The sequence below is a fragment of the Fundulus heteroclitus genome, chromosome 3, assembly GCF_011125445.2.
Source record: "Fundulus heteroclitus isolate FHET01 chromosome 3, MU-UCD_Fhet_4.1, whole genome shotgun sequence".
Taxonomy (NCBI): Eukaryota; Metazoa; Chordata; class Actinopteri; order Cyprinodontiformes; family Fundulidae; genus Fundulus; species Fundulus heteroclitus.
This window is the reverse complement of record NC_046363.1, coordinates 42,195,208-42,218,069: the sequence shown is the minus strand read 5'-3', so window position 1 is coordinate 42,218,069 and position 22,862 is coordinate 42,195,208. Positions and strand designations below refer to the sequence as shown.

The 22,862-nt window shown below is 40.6% G+C and overlaps 1 protein-coding gene and 2 pseudogenes across 1 annotated transcript in view; all 3 read left to right on the top strand.

Moving 5' to 3' along the window:
* LOC105920449 overlaps positions 1 to 22,862 on the top strand; it is a 70,511-nt gene that overhangs the window by 16,154 nt on the left and 31,495 nt on the right. The gene's annotated exons all lie outside the window — the stretch shown is intronic.
* LOC118562780 lies at positions 8,794 to 8,911 on the top strand (annotated as a pseudogene).
* Positions 8,988 to 9,105, top strand: LOC118562778 (annotated as a pseudogene).

The window sequence follows — 22,862 nt, the reverse complement described above, 5'->3', positions numbered from 1 at the left end:
GAAGTGATGCTGACAAACCTTCTTGAGGGAAAGTTACTTCCTGCAGCTCACATCTGGATCACAACTCGACCTGCAGCAGCCCATCAGATTCCTCCTGAGTTTATTGACCTGGTGACAGAAGTCAGAGGATTCAATGACCCCCAGAAGGAGGAGTACTTCAGAAAGAGATTCACAGAGGAAGAAGAAAGCAGAAGGGTCATTTCTCACATTAAAGCAACAAGAAGCATCTTCATAATGTGTCACATCCCTGTCTTCTGCTGGATCACTGCTACTGTTCTAGAGGAGGAATTCAGAACCCAGCAGAAAAGAGACTTACCCAAATCCCTGACAGAGATGTACATCTACTTCCTGTTTGTTCTGTCCAAAGTAAAAAATCTCAAATATGATGGAAGAACTGACATAGATCCCGTCTGGACTCAAGAGACCAAAGAAATGATTCAGGCGTTGGGGAGACTGGCCTTTCAGCAATTAATGAAAGGCAACCTGTTCTTCTATGAATCTGACCTGACCGAGTGTGGCATCGATGTCAGAGCAGCCTCAGTGTATTCAGGAGTGTTCACAGAGATCTTTCAGGAGGAGAAAGGCCTGTTCAACGAGAACGTGTTCTGCTTTGTCCACCTGAGCATTCAGGAGTTCCTGGCTGCTCTCCATGTCCATCTGACATTCACCAACACTGGGGTCAATCTGCTGGCAGAAGAGCAATCAACGTCTACCACCTTTGAGGATTTTTATCAGTGTGCAGTAGACAAAGCTTTACAGAGTCCACATGGTCAACTGGACCTGCTCCTTCGGTTCCTTATGGGTCTCTCACAGGAAACCAGTCAGACTCTCCTCCAGGGCCTCATTACAGAAAACAGAAAAAGAAGCAGCTCCAGTCAGAACACTGTGCAGTACATCCAGAAGAAGATTGCCGAGAATGTATGTTTTTTCAAGAACAACAACTTATTTCAGTGCCTGAATGAGCTGAAAGACACTTCGCTTATAGAAGAGATCAAGGCAATTCGGAGACCAGGGAGGCTGCGAGGAGACCAGCTGCCGCCTGCTAAGTGGGCAGCGTTAATCAACATTATCTTGTCTTCAGCAGAAAAGCACGAGGAGTTTTACCTGAATAATTACTTTGAGTCAGACAACGCTTTACTGGGCCTTTTAACAGTGGTCGTAAACTCCACCAAGGCCGTGTAAGTTAAAGGACAGCAACACATTCGATAAAAGAATAATTATATATAGAATAATGTGAATATTAAAATGAAATACATTTGTTTGGAATCTTATAATTTTAGGCTGAGTTGCTGTAATCTGACGGAGATGAGCTGCAGTAGTTTAATCACCGCTCTCCAGACCAAATGTGTCATTCTGAAGGAACTGGACCTCAGCAACAACGATCTGAAAGACTCAGGAGTGAAGCTGCTGTGTGAAGGCCTACGTAGTCCACACTGCACACTGGAAACTCTCAGGTCAGCATTTACCCATTGTTTAGGAGATAACTCTACATAACCAAAAATTTTTTTTTAGCTTTCTAACAATAAGATAAAATTATCTTTTCAAAATAAGTTATTTAGGTCTTGGTCTCTGATATTTTTCAAATCAGTGTGCCACTGAGAGGTTTTATACAAATGGTTTATTGTAATACGGAGCTATTCTGTGTGCATGTATGACATACTATAAAACAGTGCTTGTTTAAAAAGTTTTTTTTTTTTTTTTAAGTTTTACCCCAGTTGAGGATTAAGGACTGACACCAATAACAGAAAAAGCTGTTTAAATAGCCCAATATTATATATTTTGCAAAGTCAATGAAATAAAATTATTCTCCTCAAAATTAACATCCGCATCTTTTCACATAAAGCCTGTCAGGCTGTCTCATCACAAAGGAAGGTTGTGCAGAACTGATTTCATCTCTGAGCTCCAATCCACGCCACTTGAAAGAGTTGGATCTGAGCTACAACCACCCAGAAGAATCTGGAGTAAAGCATCTTTCTGCAGGACTGGAGGACTCAAAGTGGGCACTGCAGACTCTCAGGTATGAACAAGCTATAGTTTACATAAAACTGTAAAAAAATATTTATTGTTTACTTTGTGATACCTTAGTAAAAAAAAAGCTCTCTAAATGTGGCTCAGTTATTACATGTTTCTGTTGTGATATTGTTTCAGGATTGAGCCAATGGGATCACAGTTCTTAAAACCTGGTCTGAGAAAGTGTGAGTATTAAAGGAGAGTCTTTACAGTAAAATAATCTTGCAGAAAAGCTTGAAAAAAGTGCTGACAGGTTTTAGCATTACATACAAATATTCCTTATCCTTAGGTCTGGAAATAAAACATAGCAGATCATCAATCAAATACACTCAAGTTTTAATTAAATTAAATAAAAAAACAATTTTCCCTGAGTATTTCATTTAAACATAAAATTCATGTTATTCCTGTTGTCTTTTACTTTTTCCCAAATCCACTTTTTATGATAGTCATGTTTAATGACTTAGATTGTTACTGAAATGGTCATTTATTTCAGTAACTCCAGGACTAAGTAAAACACATTATATAGATTACTTACACACAGACTGATGTTTTCAAGTCCTTATTCCTGATACTGATGATTTTCGCTTACCCTAATGAGAACATTCTTTTTTAAAGATTTGAATATTAAACCAGATCAATAAAATGATTTTTAATCAAGAAATGTGAGATGAATTAAAATTATTTATAATTTCTGTTTAGTATGTAGGGCTGGGTCTAACAGAAATAAAAATCTAAACATAATTATTATTACAATTATAAAACGTGGTAAATATATTGGGATTTTTAAAAGAAAGGTATATTAATGAATTAATAAATAGAAAATTATTCTATTTTTCAAACAATTGATACAGTTTAAGTATATAGTTTAATTCATTAGTCCATTTACATATTTCAAATCAAATAAGTTTATTTATATGGTGCCAATTTACTATAGATGTCATCTAAGGGCACTGAGACAATTCAAGACAATTCTGCAAATCATACAAATGAGGCTTTTCTCAAATGACGTCATATTGCTAAATTTAGAACAGTCCAGCGTGTATGTGCCACGGCCATACTAGATTCAGAGAAATGTTGAACCGTAAAGCTTGAATAGTTTACTTGCAAGAGTTAAATATTGAACAGATCTGTCCTGAATATCGCCTCAGCAGACATATTATGTCAACAACAAAACATTGCTGCGTTGGTATCTGCCAGAATGACTCACGATATGGTGATCGTGACCATATGAAGGGAGTTATTTTTCCTTTTCAAAACTCATCTTCTAATAGATTGAGAATGACTGTATAAAATATACTATCATGATCGATATAAAAATGTTCATGTTTTGGTCAAATTTGTCACAAGAACAAATTAACAGAATAACTGACTATGCATCACAAACCGTTGAAAGACTGAACAGATGATAAACTGCTTTCCTTCCATCAGATGCCTGTGAACTCATGCTGGACCCTAACACTGCTCATAGGAACCTAATACTGTCGGAAAACAACAAAAAAGTGACAATGGGAGGAGAGAAGCAGCCATTTCCTGATCATCCAGAGATGTTTGATGTCTTGGAACAGCTGCTGTGTACCGATGGTCTCACTGGTCGCTGTTACTGGGAGGTTGAGTGGAGAGGAAGCGTTCACATCGCAGCAGCTTACAAACAAATGAAAAGGAAAGGCGAAAGTGATGACTGCACTTTAGGAAAGAATGAAGAGTCCTGGAGCCTGCTGTGCTCTGATGATGGTCACTCTGGCCTGCACAAAAACAAACTAATGCCCATCCAGGGAGCTCCTTCAAGCAGAGTGGGAGTTTACCTGGACTGGCCTGGAGGCATTTTGACCTTCTTCGGAGTGTCGTCTGGCAAACTGAAACACCTTCAGACGTTCCACGTCAAATTCACAGAGCCGGTGTACCCTGCTTTCAGGATTACCTCTGAGACGCTGAATTCCTCTTTGTTTTTAAGCTACATGTAGTGAAAAGAATATAGAGCCGTATTATCTGTTTTTCACAGCTTTACAGTATTGTACTTTAAAAAAAACAAAAATTTTTTATACATTCAGACTTTTATACCTGAACTTTTTGGTGTGTTTACTTTTTGTTTGTCTCATATTGTTTTTCAAGTACTAGAAATAATCAATTCAGTCAGGTGGGAAAACTGCTTATTGCTTTAGTTGATGCTTAATGCTTTTCAATCATATTATCTCTGACTAGCTTGGTTTAGCTGATTTCTCTTCGAGTTTCCTGGTACTTTAGTTATTTCTTTCATTTAATTCGTACTTTGGTTCTTATTTTTCCATCAGCCATTGTTCTCAGCCGTTGCCTATACTAATCATCTGATTACTTTCCCCTTACTGTCCCCTGCTCTCCATGCTTTCTCTCTTCATTTCCCTCTGTATTTAAGCAGCCCTGTTTCCTTATCCCATTGTCGGATCGTCCGTTATGCAACCTGCTGTACAGTCCTGAGTACTTCAGTCCCTGTAAACTTTATATGCAGCACTTCAGTGACATGCTTTGTTTTGTCGCTATGTTTGTTTGCATTGTCCCTGTAAAATAAAGATGAAATAAATAATAAAGGAGAAAAGTGATGGAATGTATTGAGACAAGCGAGACCCTGTTCTGAGGTTCCAAGAGTCCTGGAGCCTGCTGTGCTCTGATGATGGTCACTCTGGCCTGCACAAAAAACAAACTAATGCCCATCCAGGGAGCTCCTTCAAGCAGAGTAGGAGTTTACCTGGACTGGCCTGGAGGCATTTTGACCTTCTTCGGAGTGTCGTCTGGCAAACTGAAACACCTTCAGACGTTCCACGCCAAATTCACAGAGCCGGTGTACCCAGCTTTCAGGATTACCTCTGAGTTAAGGTTTTATTACCCTTCTTATATTTAAGTTTAATCTATGTTATCATTTTATGTTATGTGGTTAACATTCATCTCTATTAAGTACTGGAAGTGTGAAAGATGTGTCTCAGCAGTTCTCATATTGAAGGGAAGTGTTTTTTGTGAAGCTGCTCCCACAGGCCTGCTCACAATGGTTTGGTGGGTTACACTCACACAGCTGTTAAGTCCAGATAAGAAATTGTCTTCCTCTTCCTGCCGCGCTAAAAATGGAGCGCATCTTGCTTGCATGAAATAAAGAAGCCTGCAATGAATCTTTGGGAGTTGGACTAAGATACCGAGGTGTGAAGTTCTCTTCCCCTTTTGCAAAAGCTTGTGAAATTTATACTCTCTCTGTTTGATCTTTCTCTTTAAGGTTAGGAGATTAAAATAAACCTATCACTCTGAGCCACTGAATTTGTTTGTTTTTCAGCTACATGTGATAAAAAATAAAAAATAATAGCCATATTCTCTTTTTCCCCAGCTTTACAAAATTGTGCTTTTAAAAACCAAAAATATATATATAATTTTTTTCTTGCTTTTTCATACATCTGGACTTTTAAACTTTTTGTTTGTCTCATTTTGTTGTTTGTCGTCAGAGAAAACTGCTTTATTGTTTAATTAGATCATAGTGTCTTTAACTTGCTACACTTGTTGAATGTTGTAGCTATAACAGAATTAACCCCTTAGTTTCCAGAGGGTTTCAGGAGCGATTTTCGCCAGAAATTACATGTGTGATTTAAATAAAGTACAGCTCCAAAGTCATAAAGCAGGGGTATTTCTGGACATCGTCAACCTTTCCCTGCAGCTCTCGATCGTCCCTGCCTGTCTGAAATCATCCATTATTGTGCCTGTCCCCAGGAAACCAATCATTACCTGTCTCAATGATTATTGTCCCATCGCTCCAACTCCGTCATCATGAAGGGCTGCCAGAGGATCCTCCTAAAGTCCATCAAGGACGCCATCCCTGCTGGCCTGTACGACCTGCAGTTTGCCTACAGGGAGAATCACTCCACAGAGGACTCTGTCTCGTTAGCGCTGCACTCAGCTCTGACCCATCTGTAGCAGCCTAACACCTGTTAGGATGCTCTTCATGGACATCAGCTCAGCATTCAACACTGTGTTCCCAGACATGCTGGCACTGTAGCTCCACAGCATGGTTATCCACACCTCTGCTCCTGGATCAGTGATTCCTCACCAACAGACCCCAGGTGGTGAGGAAAGGGAATTGCACATCTGCTCCACTGATCCTCAACACAGGGTTGTGTCCTCAGTCCTGCTCTCTTCACCATTTTCATCCAGGACTGTTCTGCTATCCACCCCACAAACACAGTGGTGAGGTTTGCAGATGACACCACTGTAGTGGGCCTCATCTCCAATGCTAATGAGTCCCACTATAGGGATGAGGTCAGCAATCTGACACAGTTGTGCTCCAGGAACAACCTGATCCTGAACACCAGTAAGACCAAGGAGGTAATAATACACTACAGGAGGTCCAGGAGAACTGAACTCACTCCTCTCTACATACAGGGGGAGGTGGTAAAGCATGTGGACAGCATTAGGATCCTGGGCATTCACATCTCCTCCGACCTCCCCTGGACTGCGGATACCTCCCACGTGGTGAAGAAGGCCCAACAACGGCTCTTCTTCTTCAGGAAACTGAAAAAGTCTGTACTTTTCACTAAACTGCTAAAGAATTTCTACAGAGCTGCCATAGAGAGTGTTTTATGTCTCAGCATAATTGTGCAGTAAGGGAGCTGCACAGTTCAGGAAAGGAAGGACCTAATACGGGAGGTGAGAACAGCGCAGGGCATTGTGGGATGCCGTCTGCAGGATCTGGACTCAATTTATGCAGAACAAATCCAAAGAAGGGCCAGACAAATCACCACTGATCCCATCCACCCAGTCAATGCGCTGTTTGCCCCTCTCCCATCAGGTAAACTCTTCAGATGCCTCAAAGCCGAAACAAATAAATGTAGAAACAGCTTCTTCCCCAGAGCTGATGGACGACTGCAGTCCAACGCTTTAAAATCACCCCCACTGTTACTAGCCTGCCATACGTTACAATTCACCTTTAATATTATTGCCTACTTGCACACTATCATCTCTGAATATATAAATGCACATTGCTGTAAACAATGCCTCAAATCATCACTGTACAATAAGCACCTTACTACCTCATTATCAGTTAATTTGTGACTCTTCTGAGCGCTACAAAAAAATAGAAAAATAAAACCGGAACCATTGTTCTTGCCTGGTTGTTTGTCAGCTTGCCTTCATTATGTGTATATTACATGTGAACCAGAGTAGCCAAAGAGAACATTTTCCACGGTAACAATAAAAACACTTGACTCTTGATAAAGTGGAGTCAGTTAGTTTTTGTATGACACAAAGGCATAAAAGAATATGTTTCATGTGGAAACAATATGTCACCAAGTTTGATTTATAGGTTGATTTACAGGATTAAACAAAGGACAAAATCAAAGAAATTTAAGCCTCGCCTCAATCTTTCCCAGATTAAACACTGCAAAACACAATGAAAACCACTTTGGAAAATATAAGAGAAGCCTCAGACTTTATAGATCCATATCATGACTATAACTGCAACACATCTGGTCTGAATCAGTTCAAGCATATTTGTTCCACAAAGGTTTTAGTGGGCAGTGTGCCAGGCAGACATGTGACTTTGGCACAGTTGTGCCAAAATGTTGTGCCAAAACTGTGCCAAATGTGTTTTCCTTCCATAAAATGGAATCTGGTCAGATGAAAGTGCAAATTTCCATTTTAGGACACCTTCTGCACACGACAAAGCCTTTGGTTATAAGATTTACCCCGTGTTTCATCAAAATGTACTGTTGTGCACAACATAATATCGTTAAAATTAATAGAAAATGACATCAATTGTACATGCAAAAAGGGAGCTAAAAGTTAGCAAGATTTTCGTAAAATTTGTATATTTTCCCTTGATTTGATCAGCTAAATAAGACTATTTGCCAATGGAATGAGAAAGCCTACCCCTAAAATAGGATAATTAGACATCCTGCACTTGAAATAAGATGAAATAAGATGATTGAGATGAATTGTTCTTATTTAAAGTGCAAAGATCTTATTCTATTGGCCTTATCAGCTCAAAGAAATGAAAAATACACTAATTTCAAGAGGATTTTGCCTACTTTTAGTTCCCTTTTTGCAGTGTATAATTTGTCTCCAAACGAGAAAATTTATTGAAAACAAGTATTATCAATCCAAAACCTAAATGTGGCTCTGTGTCAGGGTCACCTGGACTGTGCCACACCTCGCTGTCATCAGGCTGAGGTGTAGCCTGACTAACCTTCCATGAAACTTTTTTTCCCTCTATTTGTTGGTCTGGATGAGCTGCCCTTTTTCTTAGGGCAGACGGAACCTTGTGCTTCCCAGGTCTTGAGGCTGACCGTAATGGCCTGGAAGGTGGCTGATACGACTCATCTTCTTCACCATCGTCGTTCAAGAACCAATAAAATATATGTTGAAGAATATATTTTATCTAAAAAAAATAAGAAGGACGCTGACTTATAATAATCACAAGAACATAATTTTCACACAGTTATGACACATTCGGTGTATAACTGCAGCTATTTGCAGAATAGACATCTCACCTTGAAAAAGATAAAGACTCAGCTGAAGTAGTGAGGGGCAGGGTCTGCTGTGTTCCAGATGGTCCTGCAATATCCTCTTAAATGTGAAAACATGGACAAAGTAGTTTATTACAAAGTTTTCTGAATGTTAGAAAATAAATTATATATCATAGACTTGCATTTGAAAAATGTTTTGAAGGACCTAGAAATAATTTATGTTCTGTGCTTTTTTTGGTCAAACAATCAAGAAAGCAAGTTAGCTAATTAATCAATCAGGCCACAAAAAATAAATTTCACAATGCTTGTAATTGCTTACAGCCACACTACGCTGCACAGCCTGTTCTCGTCTGATCACAGAAGCTAAACAGTGTCAGGCCTGGTTAGTACGTGGGTGGGTGACCACCTCGGAATACCAGGTGCTGTAAGCATTTTAATGTTTGGCCGTCAACAAGTAGAAACATATTTTCAGGCCATATAAAAATAAATTTCACAATGCTTGTAATTGCTTACAGCCACACTACACTGCACAGCCTGTTCTCGTCTGATCACAGAAGCTAAACAGTGTCAGGCCTGGTTAGTACGTGGGTGGGTGACCACCTCGGAATACCAGGTGCTGTAAGCATTGTAAAGTTTGGCCGTGAACAAGTAGAACATTTTGTGACTCACCTAAACTTTTTTTTTCAATATAGATGTCATGCTCCTAAAGCTGAGGTCCTACTACATACTGGACACTCACCGTCTAAATGCATTTGAAAAATGTTTTAAAAGAACACAGTTGTTTAATTACAGACATGATTGTGCTTCTTCTGAGACATTTTCCTTTGTTTATTTTCTTGTACTTTGGTTATTGCTTTGTTAAATTTTTATTTGCTTTAATTTTTGGCATCTCCAGTAACATAAAGTAACTATATTCAGATTAGTTATGCAGATAATTAGAAAGAATGAGATGTTTTAAAACAAAAAATGGAAGAAAAGATGTTGGTTGCTTTATCTTCCCATGATCATCCAGAACTTGTTAAATTAACACTAAGAGAACCAGGTATTGACTGCATGCCTTACCTAAATACTAACATAATTATTTTTTCTGAGCTATTCCAGAAGCTGGACAGAGATCCTTACATGCCACCTTTCTTCCAACAGAAGAGTAAGTGAGCTTTATCCTTGTTTTTACTAATTTCTTTGCAAAGGAACCTGGTTAATATAATTGGAATGTGTTAACAGACAGATTTTAGTCTATTTTTAGACATTCTCAGATGTTTAATGGAGTACTAAACTGCGCGGCAAAGACATGAGGGGCTGATCCTGGGGACAAAGACAAAAGTTGATGTCATTGTCTTCTGCCTAATCGAGCTTTTGATTAAACTTTTAAACAAATATCAAAATACTGGCAAAGGCTGTAAAAAAGTTTAACATGGAAATGTGATGCTACAATGTAAAAGACAAAAATTCTGTTTTATTCTTAGTTGTATTGATATAAAGAAAACAAAATCACCATAAAATAATTCTGCTTACTTTTAATTTTGAAGCAGTTCACACCTAGGGAAAGTTGAGAGACATTTTTATGACTCATTTTTAGAGGGAACACTGTGGTTAAAATGTTTGTTTGTGATTGTTTTACTGGAATTGTTTTTCTAATTTATCAACACTACACCATGGATGAAGAAAATGGAAAATTTTTATATTAGACAATGTCATTTTGCAAAGACATCCTTTGGAAAAGATGCTGGCAGAGTGCATTCTACTTTCAGAGACGAAAGCTGGAGGATGGGTGTTCATGAATAAGCTCTTTCTGGAAGGATGGTGTGCCACTGACCAGAATTCAGACATGGGGGCCATGAAAAGACCACTGAAAATGGACAAGAAGTGGCAGGGGCAAAGATGGAGGTGTTGGAGTTGAGTTCGTCAAGCTCACCTTTAGCATTCACTTCAGACTTTCTTGTACACAATTAAAAACAGAGTACACAATTGACAAAACACATTTATGAACGTGTAAAGGTGAAACCTTTGAAAGATGCAACTTTAAGATATAATAAGCTTCATAAAACAAGACACGTGCGTGAGAAGAAATAAGGAAACCCGCTAACAAAATTATTCTGCTCCACAATATTAAATTACATGAGGGAAGCTTAGAGCAATAACCAGGTTTGATCATGTATAAATATGGTAATTGTAGCATCGAGAGAGAAGTGAATATATCAAAATAGTTTAAACACTGACTGATTCACACTGACAGCTTGAAATGGAGCGAACATGTCCACAATGGGGCAGTGTTGTCAAATAACTAAAGACTTTCAATTTTTGCTTTTTACCCTTTTCTTTTTTTATTTTACCAATTAAAAGGTTGATTTAATCAGACTAAGTCATGCAACTCTTTTGATAGAGGGAAACCTGGATACAATTCACTCATATAAATGCCACTCGAAGGAAAGGAATAAAGTAGAGCTGCATACCTTTAAAAGAGAAAATGTATGAAAAATAAATGCAATTAAGAAGCTGTGAGAAAAAAATATATAAATAAATAATAAATAAGGAAAAAGAAGAACAAAAAAACTTGTGGGCGAAGAAGGTGACGTGGACATTACATCAACAGGTGATAAATGTAAATTAATAGATAAAGTTAATATTTCAATATAACCACAAAACAACCTTATACTACCTGCTGATGCAAAGAAGACATTGCAGAAATTGCATTTACTAGAAATCTTGGAGTAAGTAGAGACACAAATAAGAAGCAAATAATTAGGATGTGGCTTAAATCTGCTACACCAGCAGACATCAATAAAGCACCAAAGGTTACAGGCTCTATTGGATAAAACTGATAAATTAGCATAACGACTCTTTATATTAACTAACAATGGTAAATTCAGGGTTAAAGCAACAGCGAAAAATTATAATGGACATACGGGAGGAGGAATAATTACACCCAGTCACCTTTAAGGTTTCATGGGATTTAGTATCCCTCCGCTCGGACACGAATAACCGAATAGTTCTCATTTTAAAACATCCCAGTGGAAGAATAAACATATTATTGATTTTAACCAACTCTTTTCCTATGGGTCTTTTCAGCCAGTAATAATTAAAGATTTTCCTCTTACCTACACTATCAAAAAGAAATAAGGCCAATTAGATTAGTTGGATATTTTGGATCTGGTCAGGATAGCAGAGCGACTGCTGGACACAAGGACATAATAAAAGAATCACAGCTTGAAGAAGAAATTGATGTATGAATGTTGATTTTGAGGAACATTGAAACTGCAGTGGTCCCCAACACTGGAACTCCTACTGTGCAAAGACCATTTTGAACAGGACTATGCATGTGTCCAGGTCACATTCAAGGTTTCATGAATGTGACCTGGACGGGTGGGCGTTCAGGGAACCCAGCTAGAACACATTCCTAGACTCTAACCCAGGGGTGTCAAACTCATTTTGCTTTGGGGGCTGCATACATCTTAATCTAATCTCAAGAGGGCCACACGAGTAAACTTGATTAAATAGAACTAATAGAAGTGGACTTGTTGTTGATTTTTATATTAAATAATTTCACATTTACACAATATATTATGAATAACCTCAGCGTTTTTAAGAAAAGTATGTGCAATTTCAACAATACTTTTACTCAGTTAAACATTTACTTGTGCATTATGCATAAGAACTGATCACAGTTATTGTACAATGTTGAAAAAGATTTATTCACATTTTTTGGAACTTAAAAACACTGTCCTGCATGACAAAATACATCAAACAGATAAAAATTAAGAAATGATTTCAAATCAATTTTCCACATCTGAAGCTCAGTGCTACCATCTGCTGATTAAACACAGCGCCCCTCGTGGACAATATAGGAACTGCAGATTTTCAGTTAAACAAAGTACATGCTTTTTTCAATAATTGTTTTATCATTCTCTTCCTTTTATCTCCTCTTTCTTTCACCTTTTCTTTTTTTATACTTGTTCTTCCTTTCCTCTCCTACTTTCCCACTGTAGTGTCCATATCATTTGAGATATTCTCCGCATGAATCATAATAAAACTATTCTCATTCATAAATCAAGCGGAGCACTATGGCAAAAGCAGTACTGCTCCACTTGTGAAAGTCAAATCTGATGAGCTCTTTTTGGCATTAAGACAACAATTCTTATTGCCACATTGTCAGACAGGACACTGAAAAAAAAATAAAAAAATAAAAAAACAAACAGAGAAAACCTTCTTTGTCCTGACCAGGTCCGCGTGAAAAACACAAAGATCCAATTACAGAGGTCCAGTCATATGGACGCAGAGCTGCATTTTAATCCACCAATTAGAATGTAGCTACTAAGGCTGAACAGAGAATTAAAAGAGGCACAATTAATGCTGATGTTTTAAACACAAGTGGTCAATATTTGAAGGGTTTTGACAGCGTTGAGCTCCAGGGAGAACAACCTGGAGCTCAACGCTGTAAAAACAGTGGAGATGGTTGTGGACTTCAGGAAGAACTCAGCCCCAGCTACCCCCATCACCCTCTGTGACTCCACCATTGACACTGTGGTCTTTCCGTTTCCTGGGAACCATCATCTCCCAGGACCTGGCACCAGCACGCTGGTGCCACCGCTAAGGACAAGAGCAGACTGCAGTGTGTCATCCGGTCTGCAGAGAAGGTGATTGGCTGCAATCTTCCATCTCTCCAGGACCTGTACGCCTCCAAGACTCTGAGGCGTGCAGGAAGATTGTGGCTGATCCCTTGCACCCCAGTCACAGACTATTTCAGTCACTTCCATTTGGCAGGAGGCTGCAGTCCATCAGGACCAGAACCTCACGCCACAAGAACAGTTTCTTCCCATCTGCTACCGGCCTTATCAACAAGGCCCAGAGCCGCCCGTGAAACTGGACACTGCCTCTCTCCCCCACAATAATAACAATAATAATGATGATGATAATAATAATAATAATAATAATAATAATAATGGATAAAAGAAAATGTAAGAAAATCTTCCTTTTGCAGGGTTTAAACAAAACACATGAGAGCTGAGAACTGGATGCTTATCAAAGGAGCGAATCAGACAAAGTTACTCGTGAAATTGTGTGTATTATCAAGAAAACGAATGTTAAATGTATGAAACAAGTCTAAAGCCTTATGATATATTTATCTAAAACTGTATATCCAGGTTGGAATTGATAAACATTCCTGTACACTAAAAAACGTAACCCTTTTTCATTGCCGGTATGTTTGTCAGGTTTTTTTTTGCCTTCATTATGTGTACAATACAGTTCACATTACACATCATGTGTAATGTCTGTGTGAGGAATGAACTGGATCTCCCTGGCGTCCAGAAAGCTATCTGTCTTGCATTGTAGTGTATGAGAGTCCAGTACTGAAGCTGTAAACAGCCCTCTGCCATTTAGATTAAATATGTTAAAATATAATTTCTTATCCAAAAGACTTTTTATTACTACAGAAATCTACAATAGCAACACCGCATCTTTCAGGCAAAGAACCTGGGGTGACCACAGCCAGGTCAATTCATTAACAATGTCCTCATTCACTGTACACTGTATATCAGTTGTCCCCAATCCTGGTCCTCGAGGGCCGGTGTCCTGCGACTTTTATTTGTTACTCTGCTTCAACACACCTGACTCAAATAATGAGGTCATTAGGAGGACTCTGGAGAACTTGACAGCACACTGGGGAAGTAAGTCAGGTGTGTTGGATCAGGGACACATGTAAAACCTGCAGGGACACCGGCCCTCGAGGACCAGGATTGGGGACCACTGCTGTGTATCATGGAGCTTTGGGACTCATAACAGGTTTAAAAGATTTATGTTATACGTGCATGTTGGTGGACAGCTTTGGTCCTTCAAAGGCATCTTAGACACCTTTATTTACACTTAGACTGCTTCCTGCTTATTTTTTCAGCCTAAATAGACGGAAAAGCCACTGTAGATTATTCTCTTAGCAGTGAGAACTAAGTTTTTCTTTCTGTTTTCAAGAGTCTAAACTGGACCTGGAAAGAAATCTTTTCTGTTTTCTGCCTCATCTGTATGAAATAGTTACAGGAAGATTTGATCTTAAAATTGCTGCTTTCACTACAGATTTTTAAGGTTGCCCTCAAAGATTTTGAGAGGAGTAATTTTTTTGTAAATGTTTTAAATTCAGGATGTGTCATTATTCTACTTGTGATGGTGTTATTTTCTTTTCTTTTTTCAGTTTTGTTGTGATTGTCATGTAGTTGTCATATTTTTAAGCATGATGACTAAGAGCATGCAAAATCTATTTGAAAAGACTTTTAATAATTAAATAATGAAAACATGTCCTGCACAATGAGGTAATAATAGTACCACTTGAAGTGACGAATACATGGAACGACAAAGAGGTATGAAGACAAAAGATGGTTGATCATATTAATTTAGTAGTACTGGCCTAATCCTGCTTAGCTCTGAAGGCCCACTTCTACCTCGGTTTAAGATTTGACAATAAATGAGGACTCATTGACCAAAAGTAAACATTGTAATATGCATATTTAATTAGTTAGGAATTCCCAACAGAGACAAAAGTTTACATTACCAGTAGGGATGGGAATTGAAAACCGGTTCCTGTTCAGAACCGGTTCCGTGTGTTTCAATTCCGTGGCACAGTTTGGCAGCTAGCTAAACGATTCTCTTTTCGATTCCGTTGTGCTGCGGCTCTGAGCAAGTTACGCAAGTTACGTCACGTTTTAACGCAAGTTACGTCACGTTTTTTACGCAAGTTACACACATGGCATTCAGTAAGCAAGTACGACGTGACCAGGCGAAAAACCAAACAAAAAAAAATGCCGCCCCATCGGGTAAGCGGTCGAAGGTTTGGCTTCATTTTAAGGAAGAGAAAGATGGCAACGAGGCGCTTTGCCATCATTGCAAAATGGCATATACATCCTCGAGAGGAAATAGATCCAACAGGCAGAAACACCTGCACACACAACATGGCATACAATTTAACGAATGCCGTGTTTTTGATTCTTTTACCGGACAGAAGCTAAAGTTACGACCAGCATGGAAGGCAACTCTGGTGGTAAGTAGCTAGTTTTACATCACTGGCTGGTTCCTAGTAAATCTACCTCTCTTTGGGGTTATTAACAGCTGACCTCCAAGCACTCTGTCTCCGTTGCACCTTGAAGTACTGAAGCAGCTGGGCTTGTAGAAACAGACAAAAATCTCTGAACCAGCTGCAATGACCCATGTATGCTTTTACTTTAAATTCATGATAAGTTAAATGAATTATCAGAGATGCAGGTGAGTTCATAGCAGTGAATGTATGCAGTTTAACATTGATTAGACAAACATATTAGACTCCATGGCTGCTCCATGGCCAAGTCAATAAGAATGGTTGCACATGTGAAGTCAGCACTGCATTATTTGTCACGGACCCTGAAACTCCGTCTTGTCATGTATACAAAAAACAGAGTTTTCAGAAATAATCCTTTTTAGTGATGTAAAATGGAGTTTTCATGTGGGTAAAAGGCCAAAATATGTACAAATCTTATTTGTTTTCCCAGATATCCGGTTACACATGGACTAGGCCTTCTTCTTCTTCTTCTTCTTTGTGTGGGAGGAGTGTGAGTGAAGGAGCGGAAGAGAGAGCGAGTGAGAAAATCTGTTTGAGTGGTTTTTCTTACTTTTTTCTGTCCTTTTTCACCGGTTGAGTGTAAATATTGTGTGTATATAGTTGTTTTACTTTGGTTGTTAGGGTTTTTTGGTGGGGTTTGTGGGGTTTGGTGGCCGTCGGGTTTTGCCCGGCGGCAGGTCGGCGTCTTGAACGCCATGGTGGTGGGTGGTGGTTCTGGCGTCTTCTCCACGCTGACACGGAGGAACGGCATCAAGGTGGGTGCCGGGTCTCCGTGCAGCATGGAGGACGTTTGTTTGGCGGTGGGTGAGGTTATTGGACATGGTTCCATCAAGTCCGCGGCTCGCATGAATGGAGCCGCGGTGTTGTTTGTTGAGCGGGTTGAGCAGGCGAACCTGTTGGTCGAGTCGGGCATCTCTGTGAACGGCTCGTTCCTTCAGGTGTCGCCGCTCACGCAGCCCGCTACCAGGGTGATTTTGTCAAATGTCCCTCCGTTCATTAGCGACGAGTTTCTCGTTAAAGAGCTCTCTCGTCACGGAAAGGTGGTTTCCCCCGTTAAAAAGATTCTGTCGGGGTGTAAATCACCTTTGCTGAAGCATGTTGTCTCCCACCGGAGACAACTCTTCATGATCCTTAACAAACGTGACGAGGAGCTAAACCTGCGTTTCCGGGTGAGAGTGGACGAATTTGACTACGTCTTGTTCGCCACCTCATCCGGCATGAAGTGCTTCGGCTGTGGACAGGAGGGACATTTGATAAAATCGTGCCCAAACAGAGCCGGGTCGGCTCCGTCAGGCTCCGCGGAGCAGCAGCCTGCAGCAGCCGGGGAGCAGGTGGGTGTGTCCGGCGAGGCTGGAGCTCCTGCTGCGGTGGAGGAGTCTGGCGCTGCAGGGAACTCCAGCGTAGCCGCGGAGGAAGCCGCGGAGGAAGCCGTGGCGTCAGCTCCGGTCGCTGGAGACCAGCAGAGGAGTTTAGTGGAGGAGAAAATTGTGGATAAAAAATCGGATCCACAAAGGAGTGATTGCGTGGTGAGTGAGGGCAGCACGGTGGTGTGTGGTGGTGGGGAAACTTGTGTGACTGGTGAGGAGGTGGAGAATCAGGGTGAGATGGAGCAGGATGGCGTGTGTGAAGAGCAGGCGGGTGAGACTGGTGGTGAGGTGAGCAGGGAGGGAAAGGTGAGGCGGTGGCAGGTGGAGGGGAGGTGAGTGTGGGGGAGCATGTGGTGGCTCCTATGGTGGAGCCTGTGGTAGCTCCTGTGGAGGAGTCTGTGGGGGAGCCTGCGGTGGTTCCTGTGGAGGAGAAAGGCGAGGGAGAGCAGGTGATGGAGCAGGAGGCGCCTATGAATTTAAAAAGGCGCAGTAAGAGAAAAAATGTGCTGACTGCTGTTCAGAGCAGTAAGCAGGTCAGCAAGCTGGCCACAGAGAGAAAAGATGTGTCAGACAGCAGTGACAGTGAGGGTGAGCTGTCTGACAGCAGTGAGGTGTCTCTGTCCCAGGGTAGCAGTGCAGAGGCACGTTATCCTGTGGAGTCTTTTAATAGTTTTCTCCAGGAAACAAAAGGATTAAGAGGGATAAAAGTAGAAAAATATTTTCCCAATTTAAAAATATTTTATTTCTCTGCGAGATATTATATCAGAAAAAAGAAGAGTCTGTGTTTTCTGATCAGGAGGTTTTTAGACTAAAGAAAATTATGGGAAAAGTGAGAAAACAATTTTGAATATAATGATGAGCACTAACTTCTTATTATTTTTATTGTATGTATTTTATTGTGGTTTTGTTTTTAGCCTTTTACCCAACATGGATAATTTTAAAATAGCTTCTTTAAACGTTAATGGAGCTAGGGAGGCTGTTAAACGCACCATGATTTATGAAATAGCAAAACAGAAAAGATTTAGTGTTTTATTTTTACAAGAGACGCACAGTGATCTTAACAATGAAGCAGACTGGCGCAAGGAATGGAAGGGAGAAGCTTTTTTTAGCCACGGCACCTCCCAGAGTTCTGGGGTGGGCCTCCTCTTTTCCTCAGCTTTTACCCCAAACTCTTTTAATGTAGAAAGTATCGTCCAGGGAAGGTGTCTTTTAGTAAAAGCTCAGTTTGACCATTTTAACGTAGTTTTTATTAATATTTATGCTCCTAACGTCGGTGCAGAGAGGAAGCGTTTTTTAGAGAAAATTGGGGAGAGGTTGGGAGATTGTGGGTCTGATGATTATTTTTTTTTAGGTGGGGATTTTAATTGTACAGAAAACAAATTATTAGACAGAAATCACAAAGAGCCTTACCAAGCTTCCCAGCAAGCCATGCGGCAGCTGGTCTCGTCTCACGGCCTGGTGGACGTATGGAGGAGGATGCACACAGGCTCCAGACAGTACACTTGGTCCCACAGTAAAGAAAACCGCCTCTCTTTAGCACGTATTGATCGTTTTTATTGTTTTAAACATCATTTTAATGTGTTTAAAACATGTCAGATTTTACCAGTAGCTTTTACAGACATACTCTTTGCTTTTAGGGAATGTTTTTATCACAAACATTTTACCTAAAAGTGCCTACTGGCATTTTAATCTGGCTTTAACTTATGATCTTAGTTTTAGAGAAGCTTTAAGTTATTTTTGGACTGTTTTTAGACAAAGAAAGGGTGATTTTACTTGTCTAAGGCAGTGGTGGGACCATGGAAAAGTTCAGATCAAGCAACTTTGTCAACAGTATACTCTTAATGTCACTCGTGACGTCACCAGATCTATCAGAGATCTGGAGATGAATATAGTGGAACTAGAACATTTAAGTGAGTCCAAAGGAAATCGAGAGCATATTGAAGCTCTCAAATCCAAAAGGCTAGTTTTAGCCAACCTGCTGGAGTCTAAAGTCCAAGGCGTGTTGTTCAGGTCTCGGGTTCAGAACATCACAGAGATGGATGCAGCTGGTGGAGACTGCAGGACCATCCCTCTCCAACGTCGAGGCCATGGGTTCCGTGATGGGGGTACAATCTGCCAGGCTGGTGCGGCGCTTCCTGGACCTCCTGAGGGGAAAGATGTCGGCCAAGGAGAGGAGCCTCCTCTGTGCTTACTGTGAGGGACAGAGCCAGCCAGACCCGATGGACTCCTTTCCTGGCCTGATCCTGGATCCTGGGTTCCCTTAGAGAAGTGGACCTCTGCTCTCCAGCCTGGACCCACAGAAGATGGTTTTATCCACTATGGACCAGAAAACTGTTTATAGAGTCTGTTCCAAAGTGATAAATCGAAGACACTTTGAGAACCGCGCAGCCTGTGTATGGACTGATAGACTTGCTGGTAGAGCACCCCAGTGGAGGACTTTATATAAGCCTCCAATTAAAAAGAGAACTGGTGATCTCCAATGGAGGATTTTACACGGTGCCATCGCCACAAACTCGGGCTGTTTTAAATGAGTGTCCTTTCTGCAGTCTGTCTGAGAACGTTTTTCATGTTTTTATGGACTGTAACAGACTAAAGACCATTTTTAGCCTTTTAACAAATGTTTTTAGTCTTTTTGGCACTGTTTTTACTACTTCTTTATTTATTGGAGGAGTGTGCCAAAATAAAAGTAATAAGGCAAAGCCCAGACTTTTAAACTTTTTAATCAGTGAGGCAAAGATGGCTATTTATTTGTCTCGTAGAGACATACTGCAGGGAGGACCTCACCTTGATGCTGTGGCTCTGTGGAAGTGCAACGGTAAAGCCACAATTAGGCTGGAGTTTCACTTCCACAGAGCCACACAGAACATGGAGAATTTTATGCAGTTGTGGGGTTTTAAAAAGATTTTATGTGAAGTGTCTGAAAGAAAAGATCTTCAATTTAACAGGCTTCTTATTTAAGAATTTTATGTAAATGACACTTGTTTTTAACTCAATTGTTTAATTGTTTGGCCTTTTGTAATTAAAGTTTTGTTAAAAGTCAAAAGTCTTCTTCTTCTTCTTCTTCTAGGTTTTAATGGCGGTTGGCAACTTTTAGCAGCATTACCGCCACTTACTGGTATGGAGTGTGGTTCGTGATGGTCTATCTGTAACAAAAGGAATTATTGTTATAAGTATGTTGCACACGGACGTGTGATAGTGTGACACAGAGTTGATAGCAGCAGTGCCAGACCGAGCTGTTTGTAGTTTACCTGACAATATTAATAAAGTTCTGACCCAGTTGGGTTATTGTGCAACCAAGTTGGACTTTTTGAGTAAACACACAAACCGAAAGAACAAGAAAAAACATGGTGACAGCAGAGCGGACTTGGTCTGGATCACGTGACGTAGCAGCACAGTGAGCGCTGCCTAGCATTAGCTTCAGCTATCGGGAAGAGTGACTAACCTGCCGCAACATGTATGCTCTGCTTGGATTCCGGCAACATTGCAAAGACATGGAAGAGCTGGAGAGACGACTTTCTGCTGTATGTGGACTTAACAATGGCTGGCGCAAACAACAAACAGAAGGTAAAGCTGTTCAGTTATTTAGTTGGAGACAGTGGAAGAGACCTTTTGGACACGCTTATGGGAGATACGGCTACTGATGCTTGGAAGCTCGATGATATTATCACGAAGTTTGATGAACATTGTAACCCCAGCGTGAATGAGATTGTGGAACGTTATTGTTTCTTTACCAGAATTTAGGGAGCCAGTGAGAGTGTTGACAGCTACGTCACAGAGCTAAGACTGCTAACTAAAACGTGCAACTACGGGACATTGAGGGATTTGCACATTCGGGACAGGATTGTGTGTGGAGGTAACAACCCAGGCATGAGAGAACGACTGCTTCGTCAGAAAGACCTCACACTGGACACGTGTCTACAGCTGTGCAGAGCCGCTCAACTGTCCAAAGAGAATGTGAAAACAATCACCCGCTCAGTCACAGAAGAGGTGCATGCTGTGCGAGGAGCTCAGGTCCAGTTTAAACACAGCAACACAGTGCAGTGTAAATTCTGTGGGAAAACACATGAGAAGAGCAAAGACAAATGTCCAGCATTTGGAAAGAAGTGTGCAAAGTGTGGTGCAAATAACCATTTCGCAGCAAAATGCAAAGCAAAAATGGACCAGAGAAGCCATAATCATGTGAGTAAAATAATGACAGAATGTGTAAGTGATGAATATGAGGATATCTCTTGTGTAACAATAATGGAGATGGAGAAAGTGGATGCTCTGGAGACAGGGAGTGCTGAAGATAAGGCTCAGCAGAGCCTATCCTGAGGAGGACACACATGTGGAAGCGGAACTAGAAACAGTCAACATGGTGGAACACTTACCAATTGCAGCAGACAGATTGCAGGAGATAAGGACAGCCACAGAAAAGGACAGCACACTGCAGCTTCTCATCAACATGATGACACAGGGATGGCCAAAAGACAAGATGCAAGTACCCACTGAAATCAGGTCGTACTTTTCCATGCAAGAGGAACTGATTCACCAGCATGGAATAGTTTTCAGAGGTGAGCGTGCAGTCATTACAGATGCAATGAAGACAGACATCACATCACGGCTACATGCTTCCCACCTGGGTGTTGAAGGTTGCCTAAGGAGGGCAAGAGAGTGTGTCTTCTGGCTGGGCATGAATGATCAGATCAAACAGCATGTAACAAAGTGTGACATCTGCAGGTCCATGGATGACAAACAACAAAAGGAAACACTGATCCCACATGAGATCCCAAACAGGTCGTGGGCTAAGGTGGTCACAGACCTGTTTATGTCTGATAACAAAGATTACCTTATCACAGTGGATTATTTCTCAAATTTCTGGGAAATATATTATCTTGTCGACACAAAATTAACCAGGATGATAAAGAAACTGAAAGCTCTGAAGGGATTCCAGATGTGTTGATATCGGACAATGGCCCACAATATGTGTCCCAATATTTTAAAAGGTTTAGCAGACTGTGGGGATTTCATCACTAGACCTCATCACCAGGTTACCCTCAGAGTAACGGCAAAGCAGAATCCGCTGTTAAGACAGCGAAACGACTTCTTCTCAGAGCAAAGCTGCTGGACGGGACCCCTATGTGGCTGTTCTGGACCACCGCAACACACCGTCACAGGGCCTAAACGCCAGTCCAGCACAAAGACTGCTTAGCCAGCGCACGCAAACATTATTACCAACTGTTAAGGAAATATCTTAGTCAAGCAGAGTGGTGTCTGTCTCTCCCTGCTCCAGTGTAAGATAAACATAGTTTTATGGCAGGTGGGGGAGTAGGCCACAAGAGTTTCTTTGTTCGAATAGATCACCCCTCCCTCCCTAACGTAGAGGAGGGCAGACACTGTAGCAAAAAGGAATATCTTGGTAAAACTTACTTCAGACAGACTTCTCCACCGCGCGGTGAATTAATCTTGATTGGTAATGTAAACTCTGTCTCCATATTTAATTTCTATGAATTAAATATGCATATTACAATGTTTTACCTCTGATCAATGCTTTCCTCATTTATTGCCAAATCTGGAACCGGGGTAAGATGGGTTTTCAATAGATATGTAGCAGCAGGCCGGTAAACCCATTCTTTAACATGATGCCGTGACCGTCGGATTTTGGCAGTAAGCAGAGGAACTGTTTAAATATTTGACACGAAGGGAGGCTTGTCAATAGCATCACAGGGTCGACCCAAAACAGGTAAGGAGACCTTTATTCTCCATTGGCGAAATGTTAGATGTTTAGGCTAAATTGAAAGTGGTGCTGTGGATGAGACGTTCTCTACTCAAAATATCAGCGGTTGAACAGAGATATTAATATGAGAGGATTGAATGGAATTTATGTTGAAACCGAGAAATGATTGAATGGGATTTCTGTGTATGTCCATGTCAGAAAAACGTAAAATACGGTAGAAA